The following is a 25,148-nucleotide window of genomic DNA, read 5'->3' on the forward strand; positions in this document are numbered from 1 at the left end:
ATCACCAACTACAAGCGGATTTGATTGAAGAGATTTGAAACCAATTTGAAGACGAAGAAAATGAGGAATAATATTGTAATATTTGTTTTGTAATTCATGTTTTTTGTAACGTCTTAATATTTAAATAATTAATAAAGTAAAATAAATTTAATATTTATTATTATTTTGTTATTTTATTTTAAAAATATAATTTTAATTATAATAATAAAATTTATGTTTATTTATTATTAAGTAAATATTATATATATATATATATATATATATATATATATATATATATATAGGGGTGAGATCGGTTGAGAACTCATAGTTTCCCGAGAACTTAAAGTGGAACGTTGGATCAAAAGTAATTCATTAAGGACATGATCGTCATCTTACCAATCTCATTTAATGTTTAATTTTTTTGTGTTATTTAACATATTAATATAAAGGGTAAATGTCACTGTAGCCCTATGAAGTTTCACCTTTTGGTTTAAATGGTCCCTTTCGTTTTTTTTTCATTTAAGGGGTATAAAGTCTAGTTTTACCGGCTAAAAAGGTCCATTGACCTGTTTTAAGAGGTTTCCAAGCCAAATCATAGTCCACGTAAGCTAATGTGTTGACTCTGAGCCAACTCGTCGTATACGTCACCGAGTTGAGTTGAATCACTTGCTTGGGCACTAAGGTTCACTGTGGACCCAAGCTATATAAAAAGCGATGGTTTATTTAATCAAACCCTAAAACATTATACCCATTTTTCGGCCAAACATATACCAACAAGAATGAGACAATCCCTTTCACGAGATTCACGAGATGGCTACCCCACCACCGTCACCAGATTCGATTTCCTTAAATTCTCGAGACCAGATGAACTTCAGTGACCTTCACACACTATTCTGTGATTGTGGGGAGAGAATGGCGGAAACACAGGTGGAGATGGATCTCTTTGAGGAGTAAATGGGGCGTGATTCTGTGATATCAAGGGTCGAAATGCTTGTTGTGCAGCGCCGATTAGAGCGTAACGAGAAGAAGTTGCAGGCTTTGACTGTTGTGGTGGTGGCACTTGTGGTGGTGACGATTGGTTTTCTCATGGAGAAAATACACATGCTAATCTGATAGTGAGTTCGGTGATGTTTGTTCTCGATGTGTTGATTTAGATTATCTGTGTTTTATGTGTTAATGTGCAATGTTGTCTATTAGGGTTAATGTGGATCGTTGTGTAACTCCTGAAATCGTTTTTTGGTGTAATCTTTTGGTAGTGGATGATGAAGTCTTGTGTTAGCAGGCATTTTGTATAAATCACTATGTAATCCTGTTTATTATAATGGAAATCATCACCTTAGTTAATGAGGACCTTGTGGACACAAGAGGGCATCACATAAAGGACAGTATAAATCACTATGTAATCCTGTGATGCCCTCTTGTGTCTATATCTTCAGATCTGGACCTTGAGAGGTCCATAGAGTCCCTATTCCCCAGCTTTATACAGTCCCTTATGAATTTGGAGCTAAGGTTATCATTTTAAGGGTTATTTATCCATTTATGGCTATATGTGGGTCGCTTGAACGTAAAGTTTGAACCTTTACGTGTTTATTGAGCTTGGGAAGGTCGGATCTATGGATTAGAGGAATAGATCTAACCTCAGAAGGTCGTTTGAGTATGATCATGAAAGCAACTCGCCGAGTTCATAATTGGACTCGACGAGTCGAGTCGGGTTGCCTCGCGATTCGAATCCAGTGGAAACCCGACGAGTGGAAGGTTCACTCGACGAGTCGAGTGAGGCCTTGGAAGAGTCAGAAGACACGCATGGACTCGCCGAGTCACCCCTGTGTACTCGCCGAGTCTGGTCAGAGTTGACCGTTGACTTTTGTTGACTTTGGGGTTTGGTCAACATAGGTAACAGAGGCCATGGAGGGGTAAAATGGTCTTTTACCCACTATCTGATTAGCGAGGGAAAGAGTAATCGCCGGTTTAATTAGAGTTGAGACTTCGAGTGTTAATTAGAGATATTGGCCTTACGTGTTAGGCGGTGGCGAGTTCGAGATTCAAGTGTGAGGATATCTGCTTTCTGCTTGTCAGGTGAGTCTTCTCACTATACTTTACCTAGAGTGGTAACAGAGTTATGTGAAAGAATTATTGTATGCTATCTATGCGATGTGTGGCACTGCATTATTTCTATGTGATTTATGTTGTGTGTATATCAGAGTTAGGACCGGAAGGTCCACAGAGCTAGGACCAGAGGGTCCACAGAGTTAGGTTTAGAGTTATGTGCCAGTGTATTTGTATGCTATTTATTTTATGAGATTTATTGTGATATGTGATATACATGATTCAGAGATATCAGAGTTAGGACCTTTGGGTCCACAGAGAGTTGGGACTAGAGGGTCCCACTGAGACACACTGACCTGAGGGTCAACAGAGTTATAGCCTTGAGTGGCTAATATGTGTTAGAGTGGTATTTTGGGGAACTCACTAAACTTCATGCTTACAGTGTTTTGTGTTACATGTTTCAGGTTTTCTCAGGATCACGGGACGGCACCGGCTCGATTGTACACACCAGAAGAACCGTTGGTTTTGAGGATCCTGGTCTATTAATTGATTGAACAAAAGAGTCATGTATTGTAATTTAAACAAATAGGGAGATTTTTATGAAAAGTGTTACAGAGATAAACGATTTTAAACGAAAAAATTGTTTTAAAATTTTCGGTGTTACACCACGAAAAGGGTTTATTTGTTGGGTTGATGAAGTTGATAGCACAAGTAGAGAGGCTTTCATGATTGCAACTTTGCTTAGGTCGAATAAGAAGCTTAAGTCCGATGTTAGGAAGATGAAAATTTGTGTATTTCTTAGTTGGCCTATTTTCTTTGTTATAATAGTGTATAAGTTGTAATGGGTTGTTAATGTTTTTTTCTAATGCATTGTAATAATTTACCAACGTGGTTGTGTACTCCTCTTGGAAATTAATGAAAATGCTAATTATCACAACATCCTCATTATCACTATTTTGCACGCTCGTTTTTTAATTGAAAATTAGTGCGGTGGACCAGAAAATGGACCACATAGATATATAATAATACATGAAGTTGTTAGAATAACCATGCACGTCCATTACATAACCATAAGATTGCAAACATTGTATCTCAAATAACATAACTAGACACAAACAAATTTGGTAAAAAAAAACATGCAACAAACATCCATACGTAAATCCAATGACATCCAACTACTTAATCAGAAAATAAACACATTATCCTTAATCAAAATCTAATGGATTAGCACTTGTATTGGCTTCTCCATTTTTTCCTTCAACCCTTTTTGCCAATTTCTTTTTTATAATCCTTTCAGAATATCTTCTTTTCCGTGTAGTCTCTTTTCCTTTTGGTTGTGTTCCACTGCATCCTTCACTTCCATTACCACCTCCGTTTGTGTTTGTTCCAGTACATCCTTCACCTCCATTACCACCTACGTTTGTGTTTGTTGCACTGCCTCCTCCACCTCCATTTTTTTCTTTCTCCTTTTGACCTTAAGTTTTTTGGGCTTGTCAACTTTAGGACATGTAGCTTTGTTATGTCCAACTTCTCTACACACACTGCATAATTTTTTTTTGCCAACCTTAGAGACCGTGTGCCTTGTAGTCTTTTCAGTTGGGTCCTTTCTTCTATTCGCTTTTGGTCTTCCTGTCATTTTTCTCCTCAATGGTGGTAGTGGTGGACGATAGTTAGTACATGGCCACATATTGCTTCCATTCATCCCATGCATTGGATACTTGTACGTGTTCTTGTAAACTGCTCCAAAGTACATTGTATCCACATAAGTTCCAACATCCCTATTAAGAAAGGAAATCATTGCAACTGAATGCACACAACCATAGTCATTTATTTGCCACACTCTACAGGATCATGTCTTCTTGTCTAAATCCACCACGTAAGCCTCAACCAAGTTTCTTGTCTCGAACTGGTTTAAACCAGTTGGTAGAACCTGTCAGTATCTACAAACATTGGTTGGAAGTTAATGTATGTTTATAGTAACCAAAGTAAACTTATTACATTATATTTACATTTGAGCTTTTTTCAGTTGATTAAGTAAGGTTGTAATTGCTGTACATGGTTTAAAATCAGGCCATGAACTACCTTTGCTGCTCAAATTAAACTGCCTTTCCATAACATACAATCTAATTTCCTCTAACATTGTGATGATTGGTTTTTTCCTTGCATCTCTAATGACATTGTTAAAACATTCAGACAATCCATTTTCTACTGCATCACACATCATACCTTCCTGAAAGAAAGCTCTGTACCATGATTTAGGGTTCTTCTCCATAAGATATTCAAAGCTTGCAGGGTTTAGGAGTTGGATTTCTTTCATTGCTGCATTAAACAAAGGCTTAGTAAATGCTTTGCATGCCCTCCAAAACATCCGCTCATACTGCACTCCACTGAATCTTTTTCGAAAGTTGGCTACAATATGCCTTGCACACTGCCTATGTTATGTAGTAGGTAAAATGTCTTTCACAGCCTCCAACAAACCCTACGCCATAAAGGGAAATTATTAAAACAAACAACTACATTTAGATTAAAATGATAGGATATGGTACTAAACATACCTTATGTTTATCTGACATCAAAGTAATACCAAAACCATTTTCCATTCCTAGATCATCCCTTAAATTCTCCAAAAACCATTTCCAATTCTCTTTGTTTTCCACACAAACAACTGCCCATGCAATTGGAAATATATGATTATTAGAATCCCTTCCAACTACACATATTAACTCTCCAGTACATAAGCCTTTCAAGAAACACCCATCCAAATTTATTACTCTTCTACAACTAACTCTCCATCCTTGATTTAGTCCCTCAAAACATACGTAAAAGTTACTAAAATAAGTCTTCTCATCAGGCATACTATTGACAGCAATCTTCACAGTTGATCTAGGGTTTGATCTTCTTATCTCTTCACCATAAGACCAAAGCTTTGAATAATGCTCAACAAGTGTGCCTTTAATCAGCTCAATGACATGTTTCTTTGCTCTCCTACACTGTCCCATACTCACATCTATTCCAAAAGTTTGTTTCACCTCTTCCTTAAGCATCCTAACACTCATATTTTTTCCTATTTAAGAAGTCAGTTGTAAAATGGCTGCCAATCCAAGCATAGTTAATAATTGATCCCAATTTGAAATTTCTTGCACAATTGTGCTCATCTGTGAGTAAATTAATCTGGAAAGATTGTTCTTCATTCATCCATGAGGCCCAAAGTCTAAACTTACACTATCCAGAACAACATTTCACTAAAAGTCTCCTACTATCATTTTTCTTGTAGCACAATTGATAGCCATTAGCAACAACATAATTACATAACATATGTTTTAACTGTTTTGGACTTTCAAATCTCATACCTAAGACAGGTTTTTGTTTTTTCCAGTTAACATTATCATTATAAGTTGTTACTTCCTCAACAATTGCTTCATTGTCGTCTATACGAAAATAATCGTCCTCATGAGGAGGACTTGATGGGATTGACTGCACCTTGGGGCATAACTTGCTAAAAAGAACATCATTTATAGTCTTATTCATAGGAATGGAATCATCATGTCCATGTTCATCATGTACATTACCTTTCAAGTCCTCAATGTCGTTATGAAAATATCACATGCTATGTAACTCCTCATTATTCCCCTACACTGACTGCTTGTCTTCACGACTACATACTTCCGCTTGGTCATCCACTATCCATTGATGAACATTGACACCAAGATGATCCATGTATACTTGGATTACACACACAATGTCGTACCCCACTTCAATAAAATCCTGGTAGTCTTTCTCGACGACTATTATCCTCAATCCATCAGGAAATTCTATATCGGGCATGCAAAAGTACACATTCACACATTCCTTGTTTGAGAATCTTTTAATAAATAGTAGAAATTCCTTCAAGTCCATTCCTGCAAAATCGAAATCTTCAAAGCGTTGCTCCGCTCCATCTGAGTAACTTATTGCGGGGTACCTAGAAAAAAAGCCAGCAAAATGAAGATCGACCTTCATAAACACCGCCATAGGAGCGATTTGGAGAGAAACGGTAAAAGAAGAAGAAAGGGGGAAAAGATAGCAACGAGTCAATATGTCATTTACAAAAGGGTTAAGTAGGTCAAAATGTCATTTATTGACGTGACAACGGAAATAGCGAGTTGGCAATCTTTTAAATGACGTGTGGCTTTTTACCTCCTGATTAGGATTAGTTTCACCGGCTGACCCCTTGGCTTTCTATATAACGGCTTTAAAAAACGGTAAAACTAGACTTTATACCCCTTAAATGCAAAAAAAGAAAAAAGAAAAAAGAAAAAAACGAAAGGGACCATTTAAACCAAAAGGTGAAACTTCATAGGGCTACATTGACATTTACCCTTTATATTAATATGTTAAATAACACAAAAAAATTAAACATTAAATGAGATTGGTAAGATGACGATCATGTCCTTAATGAATTACTTTTGATCCAACGTTCCACTTTAAGTTATCGGGAAACTATGAGTTCTCAACCGATCTCACCCCTATATATATATATATATATATATATATATATATATATATATATATATATATATAATATTAATATTTACTTAATAATAAATAAACATAAATTTTATTATTATAATTAAAATAATATTTTTAAAATAAAATAACAAAATAATAATAAATATTAAATTTATTTTACTTTATTAATTATTTAAATATTAAGACGTTACAAAAAACATGAATTATAAAACAAATATTACAATATTATTCCTCATTTTCTCTAGTTTTACAAGACTAGAAACTTACTAACTATTACTTAGACCTAAAAACTAGAAAAACAAAGATTCAACTAAATTCAATGACGAAGGGAACTTCTGTTTAGTTCAACTCAATTGATCTTATGGTTGATATTATGATAATAATGCAATGGATTAATTCTTCTATTGGCTACCGATTCAAGTGATTAGATTCACGTTCGCTGCACTAATCCTTAGGGAACAAACTAACTTCAGCAGTGGCCAGTTGTCTACTTTAATTCAATTCACTAGATTATTTATTCGAGTTAATTTAGACTTGTAATAGCTAACTAATTTGGTCCTTTAGTTAACCTCTTGTTGATGATCATCACACAAGCTCACACATGAATTTACCTATTTTTCTATTGATTCTAGTTTCACAGTCGATAATCCTAGTCATATAATAAAGTGGTCACATAAATTATATGAGGTAGCAATTAAGAGATGTTCATGCAGCTTAATTATCTTCCTATTAACAGAAAAATAGTTGTCATTCACACATAAGGTTCTTTAACAAGCTAGAATCAACAAAATCACCACTATTAAATTAATCCTACCATATATCAAACCATAGTTTCAATATTGTCTCCCCAAACAGAAGTTTAAAAGTTTTAGCTCATGATTGAGGTAATTAACTACACAAAAACGAAATCTAAAAGTCTAAACATGATGAAGAGCAATAGATTAAAGTAAGAATGATGTAAATTTGCCTCAATTCTCCTTCGGAATTAGTTTTATGGTTGTATCTTCGTTCTCCAGATTTCTCCTGGTTCTGATTCGTAGCTTCCTCCTCTCCAAGGGTTCCATAATACCTTGTGTTGATCTAGACATCTGTTTTTATAGATTCGAACTGACTCGCCGAGTTCATCCCTTAATTCCCGTACACGGTAAGTCACGGAGTCTTTATCTTCTCGAATCTTCAATGAGACTCGCCGAGTAGTCAACCCTACTCACCGAGTACCTTGTATTTTTAGCATTGTTCTTCTTTGTTCAACTCCCGAGCTCCCAACCGCTTCTCCTGCTTCCATTTACTTCCGAGCTTTGTTTTTGGACTGAAAACACAATTCAAACACTTTTAAGTATCTTTTGTCCATGATATGCAACTAAATTAGCTAAAAATGATAAAAATCTATACTTAATATAAGGCTAAATATGTCACTATCAAAATACCCCACACTTGACTTTTTCTTGCCCCCAAGCAAAACTGAATTTTAGCACATTAGAATCACATAGGACAACTCCAATCCATCCCAGCCATTATGTCAAGACCGCAACGCATGTATTTGTGTCTAAAATTTCCTAAAACCCCCCAATATTCCAAATACTTACAATCCTCATAAACATTCACCCACTTATCCCGAACAATGATCATTTTATGCATCCCTCTGAATCCATCCGCAGAAAACCTCCTATCCCCAAGGTATTTTTGGTTGAGCAACCCAAGCATACATAATCTAGAATTACAATTTATGATACCACTATGGAGCTGTTGGAATTCTTTACTTCTTTGATAATTTAATCTTGATTTCTTTGAATTCACCACCTTGTTTGATTTGATCTTTGGTATCTTCAATTTTTGAACTTTTGGAATTTTGATCTTTTGATCTTCACTTTAGTTGCTCCAAAATTCTTACAACTTTTCTTGTAATTCTCTACCTCTTTTTTTTACATGTACCTCACTTTTTCTCACTCAAAAACCTACATGATTAACCAAGGGCGCTCAACTTCAACCTTTATTGGCTAAAATAATAATTTTCCTGGATACATTTATGGTACACGATGCTAAACATATTGCATCCTTCGGGCTAAGCGAAGTCGTGTTTTTGTCCCATGATTTCACTGGAATAAGGAAGCCACAAATGCACTAGAACGTATATAGGCTCAACTAAACATTTGAGTTTTCTTGCAATCATCAACATAACTCTAACATGGAATCCTAATTACTTTTACCAAAATTTTCTAAATTAAGTCCTAAGCAACATTTTTTGTATGCAAAAATTTAAAAATTAACCTAAATTAGGACATTAGGATTCTACATTTACTAAGATGACATCAACCCCCTACCCACACTTAATTTATGCAATGTCCTCATTGCATATATTGCATGAAAAGAAAAACAAAACAAATATAGAGGGAATTGGAACAAACTCCCCTGTGATAGCAGTTGATAGGCTGATCATCTTCTATTAAGCTCTTACTTCAATCGACTTTGGACATGTGAACAACTCATCCATATCGTGGGCATCAAATCGAATGTGGGTAGCTCCAAATGTGCAGGAAAAATACTGTAAAATCTTCAGGAATTGATTGCAAAGAATAAGTGGTCAAGTGGTGAAGCTATCAGCATCAAATCAGCAGCCCTTGTGGTAGATAAATGAAGGACTCATCGAGTCATATAAACGACTCGTAATGGACTTCAAAAACTTCCAACTGGTTCAGTAAACGCTCACTCATAAACCCTTTCGGTCCGGACTCGACACTTAGACTCAATACGTCGACCTTTCTTGACTCGTTTCCATGTTTGTCTCACATACTCTAAACTCCTTATGCAAGCATTTCTTAAACCAAATTCTGAAATAGACCAAGGCAAATAGATCATCAAGCACATAAGAGTTTAAGTCCTAAGAATTTAAAACACACCAAACAAAATAAAAACAAATAAAAATTGTTCAATAAGACATCAAAAAAAACTAAGCATCATCTTCTTCTTCATCATGGCCATGCACAGCCCCGCTCCCACCAGCTCCACTCCGCCTTGTGTTAATGATCTCGTCCCAAGAAGGAATGTAGGGGAAGTTACCCCCATCAATGTGCGGAATATGAAAATGGTCAAAAAGTCGCACATGGGACTCGTTGCTAAAATTAATACCCCTCGCCATTTGGTCTTGGAGCCTCCTCATCTAGACATTGTACCAATCCATTGGTACTTCGTCATTTTCCACCGGAATCACCGGCGGTTCCTCCTCCACTTCCCGCTCACGTCTCGATCGAACCCTTCGTCCCGGTGCCTCGGGCCCGATCACCGGATCTTCATGTGGGATAACATAATGACCTCCTCCATAATCTTCAATAATGTGTGCCCTGCGAAAAAGAATAGGATTAAAGGGAGATGTCGGGATCTCCTTCAGCAAGTTCCAAGCACCACTAGTCATTAGCCCGTAAGAATGGGCTAAACGTGTCACGAACATGCCACCATTAATTTTTGAAGTTTTGCGGTCCTTGACCGTTCCCTCCGCCAAGTATGAAGCGATGCATCATGGAATGTTGCAGAAAGTATTGGGTGTAATGATGCTCCAAAGAAAGAAAACATCAAGGTTAGAAACCTTGTCATCATCTTTCCTTTGGTTAATGGTATTTGAAATAAGCCGATGAATAAGGCGGTGTGTAGGTGATCGTATGCTCCCTTCTTGAGCCGACTTCGGAATGTAAACTTTATTAGCAATGGTGCTCCACCAACTAGAATTTGTGATCCCATCCAGAAATGCTTTGTGGCAATGCTCCAAAAATGTACGAAATGCATCCATGTTAACCACTTGTTGGTCATATATCCCTAATATCCAAGCTAGTTCGACCATGGAACAATGACGAAGCTCGCCCCCAAGAAAAAAAGTAACACTTAGGGGGTTATAATAATCATCCACACCCTGGAAGTGTATTGTGGAAAAGAACTCCAGGCACAGCTCACGATAAATCGGCACTTGAATACGGAAGACACGACTCCATCCATCACATGTAATGGATACTCCATTATGCACAAACGTCTTAAATATATAAGGGGCCAACTCTTCTTCATAACGAACTCTCCCCAACCATTCCCAATCAATTGTATTAGGAGCACATATCTCCTTTTTTTTGGAGCTCAACAAGCTTCTTCTTCCACTTGGTTCTTATTCAATTTGAGTTGATTTATGGAAAATGCAACCAAGGAAAATCTCCTTGACTTGCTCTAGAGCTTTGTCCTCTTGAAAACATGATTCTTGTAAAACAATCAAAAAACAATCCAAAAGACACAGAAACACATTAAAACAAAATATTTCTGGGCTCCCGACTGGACTCGGCGAGTCTGATGAACTACGTGAGTCAGTCGACGGGTCAGTTCCAATGCACCCATAAAAACTCAAAATTTTTCCAAGGGTTTGTCCAACGATGTCCATAAGGCGTATTAGAGCAAGAATATCCATCCAAAACACCATAATTAATCCAAAAACAAAAACCCTAAAAATCCAGTAAACTTCAAAAACGAGTGTTCTATAAAATTGATACTTTATAACATCTAAAAATCATGACTTTAACATAATTATTGAAGAAATTAAGTACCTTGGTTGATGGAATTCGAGAATTTTGAAGAAAGAGTGAAGAACTTGATGAGTGCTTGAGAGAGAATACGAGTAGGCGCACGGCGAGTATGAATGGAATATGAGCACATTAGGGTAAAAACCCTAATTTTACCAGATGTAAAAATATAATTATTAATTTTTTTCTGTAAATGAAAACAGACTCGGCGAGTCTAGTCGCGAATTGAAACTCATATGGATTCTGAATAGACTCGTCGAGTCAGGGTCAGACTCGGCGAGTCACTTGCAAACATTTCAAAAATTATATCATTTTGTCATGTATTTAAAAAAATTCAATCCACCCCACACTCAGCCCATACGTACTCTCAAGCAGTCATGTTTGATGATTTAGAAGATGAAAACAGAAAAAAGAAAAATCTAAAAACGAAAATCAAACAAAAACTAAAACGAGAAAGATAAAAGAAAGCAAACTCTCATAACGGGTTGCCTCCCGTCAAGCGCTTCTTTTTAAGGAGTCGTTAGCTGGACTCCTTCCCATCTACGTTTCTTCATTTTCTTGCATCGGGAATGCACGCCTAATCTTTTGCGGTTTATACTTCGTCTTATAGGCATGTATCTTCCTCTTGTAAGCCTGTCTCAATTCTTCTCTCTTTTTCCTTGTGGCATCTACTTCAATTGCATGTATGTTCCTTTTCCCCACCTTTTTCTTATTCACCCCATTCTCTTGCACCCTATTTTGTCCTTATCCTTCTTTAAACTTCATTACTTCATAATTGATCAAAACTCGGGCTCGAGGTTTGGTTATACGTGACTCAATGAATGGGTTATCAACATCATCTTTCCTAACCGTTGCATTCTCCTCTTCCCCAAAACTTGCCTCCTCATCAAGTCGAATGTCTTTATATTCTTGCATCATTGTATCGAGGCAAGCTATTTGAATGTGTTGGAAGTCACCATATGCTTTAACAATTCCGCCTTCTGCTGCTCGATCTTCTAAAGAATTAGGAAAAATCTTCATGTCCAAATCAGACAAGGGACTGGTAACAAGCAGATTAAGATAATCCAAGTTGCTGAGATTTTCGATTGGAATCGTCGAGTCTGTCGACTCGACTCGGCGAGTCGGTGCGAATTCGTCACATTCCATTATGTTTTCTGAATCAGTTCCTTTCAGCAGCTTCTCTATCTCCTCTAAGTCCTTTTCAACATCATCATTTCCTCCAGAAGATAGTAGAAATTTACTTGGATCTTCTTCTTGTAGAAGTGCAAGTTCTTTTTGGAGTATTTCATCATCCAAATCAATGAAGGAAACTTCTTCTTTTCTTGTCTCTTCATGCTTAATCTCTGGTATAGCTTTAAACACGGCTGACTCATCTCCTACCCTCAATGTTAGTGTGGACTCGCAAACATCTATCAATGCGCATGCGGTATTTAAAAATGGTCTCCCCAAAATAATTGGAATTTCGGGGTCTTCTTCCATGTTAAGCACTACAAAGTCCACGGGGAATACAAATATGTCCACTTTTATGAGAAGATCTTCACAAAGACCTCTTGGACGAATTATTGTCTTGTCCGCCAAATGGATCTTCATATTAATAGACCTCGGCTTCGGTAAATTCAGCTTCTTGAAGAAAGAAAAAGGCATTAAGTTAATACTTGCACCCGAATCGTTCAATGCTTGAGTAGCAAGTATATTTCCAAATTAGCAAGGAATCGAGATGCTTCCCGAATCGCCCTTCTTTTCTGGTAGTTCATTTAATACTAATTCTGCGACTTCTGCCATATCTTTTCTAGCAGCAAAGAGACCCTTAAGCAAGTTTAAGTATTTGTGTGTTTGAAGCGTCGTTTCAACAAATGGGACGTTGACTTGAAGGGCTTTAACATGTTCCATGAAAGCTCTGTATGTTTTGACCTCTTCATCAGGTATGGCTCGAGTTGGAAATGGCAAAGGAGGCATGTAGGGCTTTAATGAAACAACAGATTTGTCATCAGGGCATGGACTCGTCGAGTCCATTAGAGAGACTCGGCGAGTCGGGTCGGGTTTAGCTGAACTTGACTCTTTTGTCTTTTTTGCTTGCACCTTAGTTGAGACCTTATGTGCAGGGGTCAGAGGAGTGAAAATTCCTCCATAACTAGATGTTATAGCATTCACATTCTCCATTCTCGGATTATTCTCGGTTTTACTTGGAAGTTCACCCGATCTTCTCTCGTTCACTTGATGTGCTAGTTGCCCAAGCTGTTTCTCAATGTTGAGTATAGATGCTTGCTGATTCCTAAGTATAGTCCTGGTCTCTTGTATTGTAGCATCATGATCATTGTGTCTCTTCTTGGACGCGGCTATAAATCTTGTGAACATTTCTTCTAAATCGGCTCTTTTTTTCACAACTGGTTCTTCCTTTTGATAGAAACCCCTCTCTTTTTGCTTGTATTTCTCTTCCTTTGCCTTTTTGTATTCTTCATACAGGAGCCATTCCTTCTTGGGTTTCCGCCAATTCTAATCGTATCTGTGACATCCCCATTTTCACGGCCAGAAAAGACCGATTTTGTTTATGCTTTATAAAAATCAGAGTACCTATTTTAATAAAAATATTACGGAATTTGTTCCCAGTAAAACATGATAAATACGCTATCAAAGCATTTCCGAAGAAAAATATTTTTATTCATTTTAAAACATTTGGGATGTCATCGTCAATACAGAAACATAAGCATAAACATAACTTACATTCATTATCACTAGTGATCTATATCTCCTTAATCTCTTAGTGTAATGTCACTTCATATCGACACCCGTGATATAAATAAACTGAGTGGGTCAGGTTGGGAAACCTGGTGGGTACATAGGGTTTTCAACCCACAATAATATAATTATTATGTTTAAACAATCAAACAATCAACCTAATTACCCATCCCCATTATCTTCTTTAGTCTTAAGGGTCTACCCTAATAATCAGCTATTCCTCATTCATTCATTCCTAAGGATCATCCTAAGGAATCGGCACGAAGTCCATCGTTGCCACGGTTTACACAACGGGTACTAAGTCTGCATAGTCGCCAGGGTTTGGGCACTAAGTCTGCATAGTCGCCAGGGTTTAGGCATCACGTTTGCATGATCACCAAGGTTTAGGTATCATGTCTGCATGATCACCAAGGTTTAGGCATCAAGTCTGCATGATCACCAAGGTTTAGGCACCAAGTCTGCATGGACGCCAGGGTTTAGAGTACACCGGGTGAACACATCGTTCACAACACCTACAAGTTGCGAGCCTGCTAGTGTTCCACTGGACTGTCTAGAATAGTTTGTGGTTGTCATCCATACTCTGCTGAATGACGGGGCCATCATTTGGGAAAGGCTTCTCACATCTTCCACATCTCACCCTCACCTCGTGGTCTATAACACCTCTCAACTCATCATCCAACTCATATTCCATCTAATACATCTACCCATGTTTTACCCCCAACATTATCGTAGATATAAATACATATACAGTTTAAATCATTTAAAACATGTATAAAATCGTTCATCTAGCATAGACAGCAAGTACTCAGATAATATGCACACATAGCAGGTAATTTATATAAAATACTTCATATCTATGTGTAAGATGAAAGTAACTATGCACTCACCTGATAAGGTGATGACTCGGTACTCGGACAGCACTTCGTTACTGTTAAAACAATTTCCCTCGGACAAAACCTAGTATTGTTACCACTAGAGTTTAGTCTAACGTTAACCGCGACTAATTAATAGTCTAGATATTATTACTATTATATAAGCGTTAAGAAACACTCTTATATAACTCATAATAATAGCCCAAATACTCATTATAAGTTCCTAATAACGTTACTATATTAAAACATAAGCTATACTAAAGATAGGGTAGGCATAGCTCACTTACAGCGGGTTTTTCTCAAAACCGGGCGCCGCTGGAGCAGCGTTCCCGAGCCGAAAGGCTCTTCTTCTCGGAGCCGTTGGGCACTCTGGGGCTTCCGCCTCGTGCTAGGGAGGTTCCCTAGGCTTTTCAGGGGGTTTTGGGGCTTAGAGAGAGAGTATAGAGAGAGGAATGAAGGGTTAAGGTGTGAGGAATGAAGGAGGGGTGCATCTATATTTATAGGATGAATTGGGGTCAATCACCTCGTGAGTTTTTAGTGTTCACCTCGTGACCTTGCTTAGGCTCCAAGGCAAAACCTGGTGCTGACACGTGACATCGCACACAGAGGGTAAAACAGCCGATTTTCAAAAATTCATAACTTTCACATACGAACTCCGCTTTCGACGTTCTTTATATCCACATGTAGGTAAAAACAAGATCTACAGCTTTCATTTAGAATCCATTGGCTAGTTCTCGACAGATCTCAAATTTAACAGTAGGAGGAGTTTAGACTGCTAAATGACCGCGAAGAATTCGTAACTCCTTCATACGGAATCCGTTTTCGTCCATCTTTTTACCGTTGAGTTCCTATTAATGAGATATTCAACTCTCATTTAGGTCGCGTAAGCCAAAAACTGCTCGAACTAAAATTCGAGTTTCGGGTCGTGAACTACTAAGCCGAATCTTAGAAAAATCATAACTTCCTCATACGAAGTCGGATTTGGGCGTAATTTTTTTGTATGTTCTCAGTTTAACATATACTACAACTTTGGTTTAGATCACTAAGGCTAAAAAGTCCTCCATCGTAAATTCACTATTTACGTCTCCTGGTGCCGTGCCGGTTTTGCCGTAAAACTTCGACGGGCCATAACTTCTTCGTTATAACTCAGATTTCGACGTTCTTTATATGTACGGAAACCTTGAGACATATTATACAACTTGGTTAAGACTATTTATTATAAATAATCTTTTTCCAAAAAGTCATTTTCGACCCCTATTATCTCTAAATTGACTAGCCCGGATCTACGGGCGTTATAGTATCTGTCGCCACTTTAATAGAAAACTTGCGCCTTTTTGTTTCCATTCTCATCCAAGTCATAATCTTTAGTTAAGTGAGGTCCCCTACAATTCTCACATCCCACCCGGATAGCATGGATTGTTTGATCCATCTTCGTCATTCTTCTATCTAAACTGTCTAGTTTAGCCATCATTGCTGCCATGCCATCGTTAACCGTGTTTACTACCCCCTACTTACTTCATTTCGTGGGCTGTGGTATTCTATAGAATGCTTAAAGAACTCTTCAATTAATTCTTTGATCACCGGGGGTGCCTTCTTTGTGAGCGGGCCTTGCGAGTCAAGTAACTGCCTTGTGGTGACATTGACTCTGTCATAGAAGATGGAGACTTCTTATTGGCTATTAAGGTTATGGTGTGGGCAATTCCTTAGCAGGATCTTGTATCTCTCCCAAGCTTCATATAGTGACTCTCCAGCTTGTTGTTCAAAGTTAGCAATGGCCTTCTTCAATTTGGCTATTTTAGAAGGTGGGCAAAAGTGGTCAATAAATTCCTCTTTCATCTTAGCCCACGTGGTGACCGACCCGGGAGGGAGTGACTTGAGCCAATCTTTTGCAGCACCCTTGAATATGACTGGAAGCATGCGAAGTAGCTGGGTCTCGCGAGGCACATTTGGAACATTAAAGTAATCAGCTACATCATTGACTTCATCCAAGTGCTTGTAAGCATCTTCGTGGTCTTTTCCATAGAAAGGGATCTCCTTTAGTTGAGCGAGTATGTGGCCCTTTAGCTCGAAAGTAGCAGTAGCGGGAATTGCGGGTTGCACAAGTCCTAGGCCGGTATCGTCACGCATCCTCTTCTTCCATTCCCCCATGGGGACTTCATCGATGTTAGCCATGATAATGGCCAATTCGTCGTCAAAGTCGGATTCGTGCCCGAAAGTGGGGTCTTCTTCTCCTTCGATTTCTTACTCGGTGTCCTCTTTGATCGGGTCTTCTATTGCTATATAGGCGCTGGAAGCTCCTGATTTGCTGCTCTTCTTTTTACTGAAAACGGACTTTAGATTCTTTAGTGGCGAGTTCTTTGAAGAAACGGATTCTCCAATGGATTTTCCCTTGCTCTTTCTTAGGGTGGATTCCGGGTCTTCTAGTGGAGGGACTAAAGGTGTCTCAGATCCTCGGGTCATGAAACAACTGCAAATAAACCAAGAAAAACGTGTAAAAAGAACAAAAATAAAATAAAAACTAAAACTGTGAATCAGCGATGGACTCGCCGAGTTGCTTCGAGTGCACTCGGCGAGTTCAAGGCAAAAACAGAAAAGTTTGACAGATTTAAAATAAAAACCAATAAATATTAAATCCTAACTTAATTACTAAGTTACCTAAGAATTAACTTTGTGTAAGATAAATCTCACACAAAGGATCGATAAAAATAGAAATTAATGCTAATTTAGAACCGTTCCCCAACAACGGCGCCAAAAACTTGATGTGTGTGAAACGAACTAGTTTTAAACCTACTTTTAATTATAAAATTAACACACAAAGGTAGTGGACCTATCAATTGTGGTAAAGCTAAATAAGTAGGGTATCGAACACAGGGAACGGTAAAGTAAAACTAAAAACTAATTTTATCCAAAATTAAATAATAAAAAGGGGTTTTCTCTAGTTTTACAATACTAGAAACTTACTAACTATTACTTAGACCTAAAAACTAGAAAAGCAAAGATTCAACTAAATTCAATGACGAAGGGAACTTCTGTTTAGTTCAACTCAATTGATCATATGGTTGATATTATGATGATAGTGCAATGGATTAATTCTTCTATTGGCTACCGATTCAAGTGATTAGATTCACGTTTGCTGCACTAATCCTTAGGGAAAAAAACTAACTTCAACAGTGGCCAGTTGTCTACTTTAATTCAATTCACTAGATTATTTATTCGGGTTAATTTAGACTTGTAATAGCTAACTAATTTGGTCCTTTAGTTAACCTCTCGTTGATGATCATCACACAAGCTCACACATGAATTTACCTATTTTTCTATTAATTCTAGTTTCACAGTCGTTAATCCTAGTCATATAATAAAGTGGTCACATAAATTATATGAGGTAGCAATTAAGAGATGTTCATGCAGCTTAATTATCTTCCTATTAACAGAAAAATAGTTGTCATTCACACATAAGGTTCTTTAACAAGCTAGAATCAACAAAATCACCACTATTAAATTAATCCTACCATATATCAAACCATAGTTTCAATATTGTCTACCCAAACAGAAGTTTAAAAGTTTTAGCTCATGATTGAGGTAATTAACAGCACAAAAACGAAATCTAAAAGTCTAAACATGATGAAGAGCAATAGATTAAAGTAAGAATGATGTAAATTTGCCTCAATTCTCCTTCGGAATTAGTTTTATGGTTGTATCTTCGTTCTCCAGATTTCTCCTGGTTCTGATTCGCAGCTTCCTCCTCTCCAAGGGTTCTAGAATACCTTGTGTCAATCTGGACATCTATTTTTATAGATTCGAACCGACTCGCCAAGTCCATGACCGACTTGCCGAGTCCATCCCTTAATTCCCATACACGGTAAGTCACAGAGTCTTTATCTTCTCGAATCTTCAATGAGACTCGTCGAGCAGTCGACCCTACTCGCTGAGTACCTTGTATTTTTAGCATTTTTCTTCTTTGTTCAACTCCCGAGCTCCCAACCGCTTCTCCTGCTTCCTTTTACTTCCGAGCTTCGCTTTTGGACTGAAAACACAATTCAAACACTTTTAAGTATCTTTTGTCCATGATATGGAACTAAATTAGCTAAAAATGATAAAAATTTATACTTTATATAAGGCTAAATATGCCACTATCAATAATCTTTCTCGTACCTTGTTAAATAAATAAATAAAAGTATGAGGTTAGTGACATTGAAGATAATAAAGTTCATTAACTTAAATAATTTTCACTTGTGATTTACATGTGAATCACATGTAATTCATATGTGATTTACATGTAATTAATATGCGTTTCACTCTTGATTTACATGTGAATCACATGTGATTCATATGTGAATTACTTGTGATTGACATGTGAATCACATGTAATTCATATGTGATTTACATGTGAATCACTACGTATTTATAGTCTTGCTTCCAGTTAATTAATAAAATATTATAACAAATCACATACAGAGATATCCACCAAAATATCATAATATAAATTATTAAATTCTCATAGGCCGGGTTCATAACATTCCAAAAAACAGCAGTAAAAGGTTTCTTTTATCTGGATTTGGTTTAATATATTGAGATTGGCATGCTTTATCCTTGCACTTCTTGCTGCAACTAGATCTAGTCAAATAGGTTGTGTGCACGGATCAATGAATCAAACAACCGATTCATTGTTTTAACTTAATAAATCAACCAATCTATTAAACATCTCGACTTCTAAATTTTACAAAATAAATCTAGTGAAAATATTTATTCGGGGATGAAATAGGTTTTTTCCAATTATCAAACTTGAGTATCATGTTATTTTCATTTTCCATTTGTACATAACAAACATAAACTCATAAAAACCATAACCGAGTTGCAAAAATTAACTTGATATGTGAATGATGAAGGGTGTAACATGAATAATGGAATTATGGCAATATTTGGAATATTAAAAGGGTAAAGTTATACATTCATAATATGTATAAGCAGATGAAAGAGGTAAGAACTGAAGTTAAAAATACCAATACAAGATTCAAACCATTGTTGTCAAGTATACTGATCCCCGAGATCCTCTTCACTGTGGGTCCCGGTTTTGATACAACCTAACAAAAAAAACAAAGTATATTTTAAAAAAACAGTGGATTACAAACGAATAAGAAGATGTTTTAACTTTTAATTAGTAACACTAAATGATGAGAAAACAGGTAAAAGATGCTTAACCTGTTTATTAAAATAACCAACAACATTGTTGTCTACATATGTGAGAAAATGAGTAAGCCCATCCATATCTCGAGCATGTTGCTTTAGATGATTCATCAGTCTTGTACCATAACCCTTTACTTGTTCATCTGATATGATTGTATAAAAAGCTATCTCCCCAAATTTTTGGCTAACATGTCACATATGATAAGCAAACAAAATCTATTTTTAGAAAGTAGTTCTTCCAAATACTAAATGAAAGTAAACCATGTGAGATATGTAAAATATCAACCTGACATATGGTATGTATGTAATGTCACCAACAACTATATTGAGAGTGAAGAAAAAAAGGAGTGGAGAAAGCCCATTTACAAGAAAAGAGGGAGAGGGCATCATCACATACTGTTGGAGGATCTCATTTAGGTTGTAACATAATATCTTAGGGGTTACACCTGCCAAAACAATGGATTACATCATACATCTCTTATAGGGACAACAACTTAAATGAAGTAAAACTGTGACACTTTATCAAACAGGTTGTGTGCATGGATCAATGAAACAACGAGAGGGATGAATAACAGACTTGATTAGAATCAAAATCTAACAAAATCCAAAGATTTCCATTGGTACTCATCTGATACTTCATTTTTGAATATTTTATGATTACAATAACAATAACATCACACTTTCTATAAAAACAGGGAAGCTATAAGGATTTTAATGATTCAAATTTCACGTGATGTTCATATGATGGAAGAAAATGAAAGTAAAACATCTGATTCCTTTACTCCAATGGAGGTGGAGGTTGTCACACCCTAAAACCAAGAACGACGGAAACGTTCTGGGGCGGAGGACGTCATGTATAATATCAACAACAATGTAAAGTAGTAAACAAGCAACAACATCATCCATTGCATTAATAATATAATTATTATACAAATGTGTTCTGTCAAATTTTGATAAACACTAAAGCATAAATCAAAATGAAAGATAAGTCTTGAACAAGCTCCATCTTCCTTTCTCCTTGCATCGGTACCTGTCTATGATGATCTGAGGATACAAGTAATTTTGAAAGCGAGTATCAGCTTTGAAGCTGGTGAGATCATAAGTATTTAGTGTCTTAATTTGTATGTAAGTATTTGTATGTAAGAATTTGTAAGTCTATGTATTGTAAGTATTTAAAGTGTATATGAACTGTAAGTGTTTGAAAAACCCTAGAATCCCTATGATTCCTACTAGTATAAGAAGGTGTCTTCTACCAAGACCTAACTGCTCTGTATGTGTGTCTCTTGTAAGCGTATGTATTTTCCAAAGTATAACTATCATTATCCAAAAATATAGTTTCTACATTTCCGTGCGTCGTGTGAATGTTCACGAGGTGAATGTAATGGGAAAAAGAAATAGTACTATGGTGTAGTGCTATAAGAACTACTGCCGTAATAACTACCTTAAATCGGATGTATATTAAGGCATTATGTGATAAATTGTACCATACTATCGACTGGTAACAACGACATAAGAATGGTCGTAATAAGGAATGACGTTTGGCACCCGCATACCTGCAGGTCCCACTGTAGCTAGCAGCAAGGTGTAGGATAGTCAATCCAATATAGATCTATAAACAAACTCATATTATAGATTGGTTACAACGACAACGTATAGTCGAAAATAAGGTATGACGTTTGGCACCCGCAGACCTGCAGGTCCCACTGTAGCTAGCAGCAAGGTGTAGGATAGTCAATCCATTATAGATCTATACGCAAACTCACGCTCTCCCTTCAAGAGACTCTGGCTACAACTCGGGCCATGACATTTAAGTCATGCTACGATTTAAATCACTATTATTAACGTATTCTTGTATATGTAATGTAATGAACTGTTCTAGCTGTAATGTACGTGCTCTCTACCTAGCAAGTATAGTAATGTAATCATTCTTGTATAGTTGTATATGTTCTCTTCCTAGTATAGTTGTATATGTAATGTATTGTACTGTTCTAGAAAGTATTGACTCATGAATGAACTGACTCATTGTATGATATCGCGTTCTAGTAATTGTTCTAGTATCTTCCTAAACTACCCATATGGTAGTTTACTAGTAATCTATCTGGTATGTATGGTCATGGATGTATACCCTTGCTACCCAAGGGGATGGGATGAACTGGAAGGACCTTTTATGACTATATATGTACACATGATATATAACTAATATTTAAACAACCTTCGGACGAGTACCCGATATCCCACCAGACCACATCTCAAGCGCGAAAAGGAAATAGGGTGGATAGCCTTCCTAAGTCTTTTAAACATTTCTTACATAACTATACATATAGAGGCATGCAATTTATAATATAAAAGCATAAATAAGTTTTGTAAAACATTTGAAACATAATTATTATTTTAAGAAAAGATCGACTTGATGTCAACCTATAAAACAATTTGAAGGCATGGGTTTTGATAAAACAGTTTAGTATAAAGAAACATTTGTTTGAAACACAATTGTAAATAAGCTTGGAATGTGATATACAGAGTAAAATATACAGTGTAATAAGGAGTTTAAAACATATAAAATGTTTATTAAAATCATTTGAGGAAACCGTTTGGTAAAACGGCTAATGAGTAGCCAAATCCTTTGAATGATGTATATTAATCACATGTGATTGATATAATAACTAGCGTAATTCTACTTATTAATTGCATGTGATTGATATAATAACTAGCATAATTCTACTTGTATCCCCCCCATAAAACATTTAAAAATAGTTTAAAACATTATTTAAGGGGTATGAACTCACCTGCAGTAAGTGACTGGAATTGAACGGACTGTTATCGTAAGGAAGGATCGGGCAAGTGCTTGGTGTCAAGCGAAGACTTAGACACACACAATGATCCTAATTTTATATGAAAACATATGTATATAAATAATTAGTGATTAAAACACTAATTATACAAGTATAAACATTTAAACGCGAGGAAAACACTTTTGGTCAAGTGCTAGGAGGCTAATGGGTTGCAACAAAAGAGTGCAAAGCCCCTAATGGGAGTTTAAGGTCTAATGACCATATTCATTGGAGTTTACGGCCCAGGGGAGTAAACTCCTGGCCGTAAACTCTCAACCAAGGCTCTAAATGATGCTTAGAATTATTACAACTCTAGTGGTGAATTGTTTCAAAGCTATAACAAGTGTTTGGGTACCATTTTAACTCCTTTGGGGAGTTTACGGCCCAGATACCATATTCCCTTGGAGTTTACGGCCGTAAAATCCCTTGGGAGGGTTTTTATGGTGTTTTAAAGTCTCTAAATTAACTAGGAACTAAACTAGGCTTTTGTACTTGGCTTTAGAAGAGTTTATGGCACCATTTGGCACCATTTTATGGAGTTTACGGCCCTAGAACCTTTTGGGCCGTAAACTCCCTCACTCTTGGTGTTCTAAGTGTTTTAACTAGTCCATAACTCATTTAGGTACATGCCCAAATTGGTCTCTTGGCTTAAGGAAGGAGTTAGGGTGTCCTTTGACCCCTTTATAGGTGTTTACGGCCCAAGAACTACTCTTGGCCGTAAACTCCTTAACACTTGTGCTTCCTTATGTTTTCTAGGTTCTAAACACTTTAGGGTACATGTCTATAATAAAGTCTAAGCCTTAGGTGCCTTAAAAGCACCATTTGAGCAAGTTACAAGGGAGTTTACGGCCTAAGCTATTCTTGGGCCGTGAACTCCTAACTTGGGTGGTTCTTGGTTGATTTTTTGTCCCTAACACACTCCTATACAAGTCCAAGGTAGTTACTAATCACGAGGGACAATCTAGGCTTGGTTTCGGGAGTTTACCGCCCAAGAACACCTTGGGGAGTAAACTCCTAAATCGGATGATTTAGCTATGTAATCTATGTTATGAACACATTTAAAACTTTCTAACACTGCTAGAAAGAGTTACTCACAATTTGGGATAAAAACCCGAAGATCCGTGAGAGAGAATTTGGCTTTTCTCTAATTGGAATTCAACTAATGAACCAATTTGGTTCAGAATTCTATTTATAGTCCTGAGATTTTTGGCAGAAAATATTTCTATTCTCGGAATGAACTCTAATGTCCTAGAGTATTGGAATTACAATGCTGCACAAAACCCTAGTGCATCCACTCTCCTAATATTTCCTTAGGTGTAAAATCCTGAAAACTGCCAAACTTATACTCGAAATCTGAGTTTTCACTGTAACTGCTCTACTTCTATTGGCTTGGAATGGTTTGTTCAGAATGGAAATTTCGGGTTGTCACAGAGGTGGAGTTTGAGTCAGTAATCTTGTTTTCCAATGTTCCTCACTCGATTCTGTGACAGGTCATTATATAATTTTTCGTATGAGGAAAGGTTAAACACATCATGACGCTATACTATGGAAAACATAAGAGGATAAGATGCATTGTTCAATTGATTACCTGATTCACGAAAGACCGAAACGATTGAAAGAACTTGCAAGGTCGCCATGAGGTGTGAGGACAAGATGTAAATCGTGTCTGAACAATTACAGGGATATCAAAAAACCGTTGTTGATTGCAGGATAAAATAACTTCATAATCGATAATGGAAGATGCAATATTGGATTTCTAGGTCAGAACGTTGATCCATGGATTTAACTACTTGCAATCAAGAGATTACAGAGTGCTGATAGGCGAAGGCGCCCATGGATTTCATACGACGGTGCTAGAATCTGGACTTTGAGTGAAAAATCAACAGGTATGGCGTGGGAAAAGAGGGTCGGTGAGAAGTGAAAACAACAGAGGGTTTGGGATGATGAATAGAGCCAGAGAAATGATGATTTGGGGAGAGCATCAAAGAAGAACGTCGTTGGGGGAGGAGGAAGATCGTGGGTTTGAGAGAAAGGTATCGGGGGGATATGAATTATCTTATCCCTAAAATGCCCAGTAATTTATTTCAATCGTATAACCCCGCGTTATTTTCTTTAATTATTTACAAATCTGCTATAAAACATCCCAACCTTTTATTATTTTGATCTGATGGTCCTTATTTAGTTCTCGGGTTCTTGAAAATATATAAGTTCTCAAATGATCCTTCCTCTCTCTCTCTCTCTCTCTATATATATATATATATATATATATATATATATATATATATATAAAGTAATTGTTGATGTGGCAGTGAGGATCAATTTTGAAAAATGATTGTTATTGTACTGATATGAATAATCATTGTAAAGTTATATGTCACAATTGAAAAATAAGTGCCATGATGTGGATGACCGTGTTTGTCTTATTTTGAAAGAAGGCA

At 36.7% G+C, this 25,148-nt stretch overlaps 1 non-coding gene across 1 annotated transcript; it reads left to right on the plus strand.

Moving 5' to 3' along the window:
• The first annotated feature begins 16,376 nt into the window (after positions 1-16,376).
• LOC145056085 (small nucleolar RNA R71) lies at positions 16,377-16,483 on the plus strand. Its single transcript, XR_013685622.1, has one exon. It is a non-coding gene; the product is annotated as a small nucleolar RNA R71 (small nucleolar RNA).
• Positions 16,484-25,148: the final 8,665 nt, after the last annotated feature.

Source organism: Lactuca serriola, chromosome 5 (assembly GCF_051521515.1).
Source record: "Lactuca serriola cultivar US96UC23 chromosome 5, Lser_US96UC23_V15, whole genome shotgun sequence".
NCBI classification, from domain to species: Eukaryota; Viridiplantae; Streptophyta; class Magnoliopsida; order Asterales; family Asteraceae; genus Lactuca; species Lactuca serriola.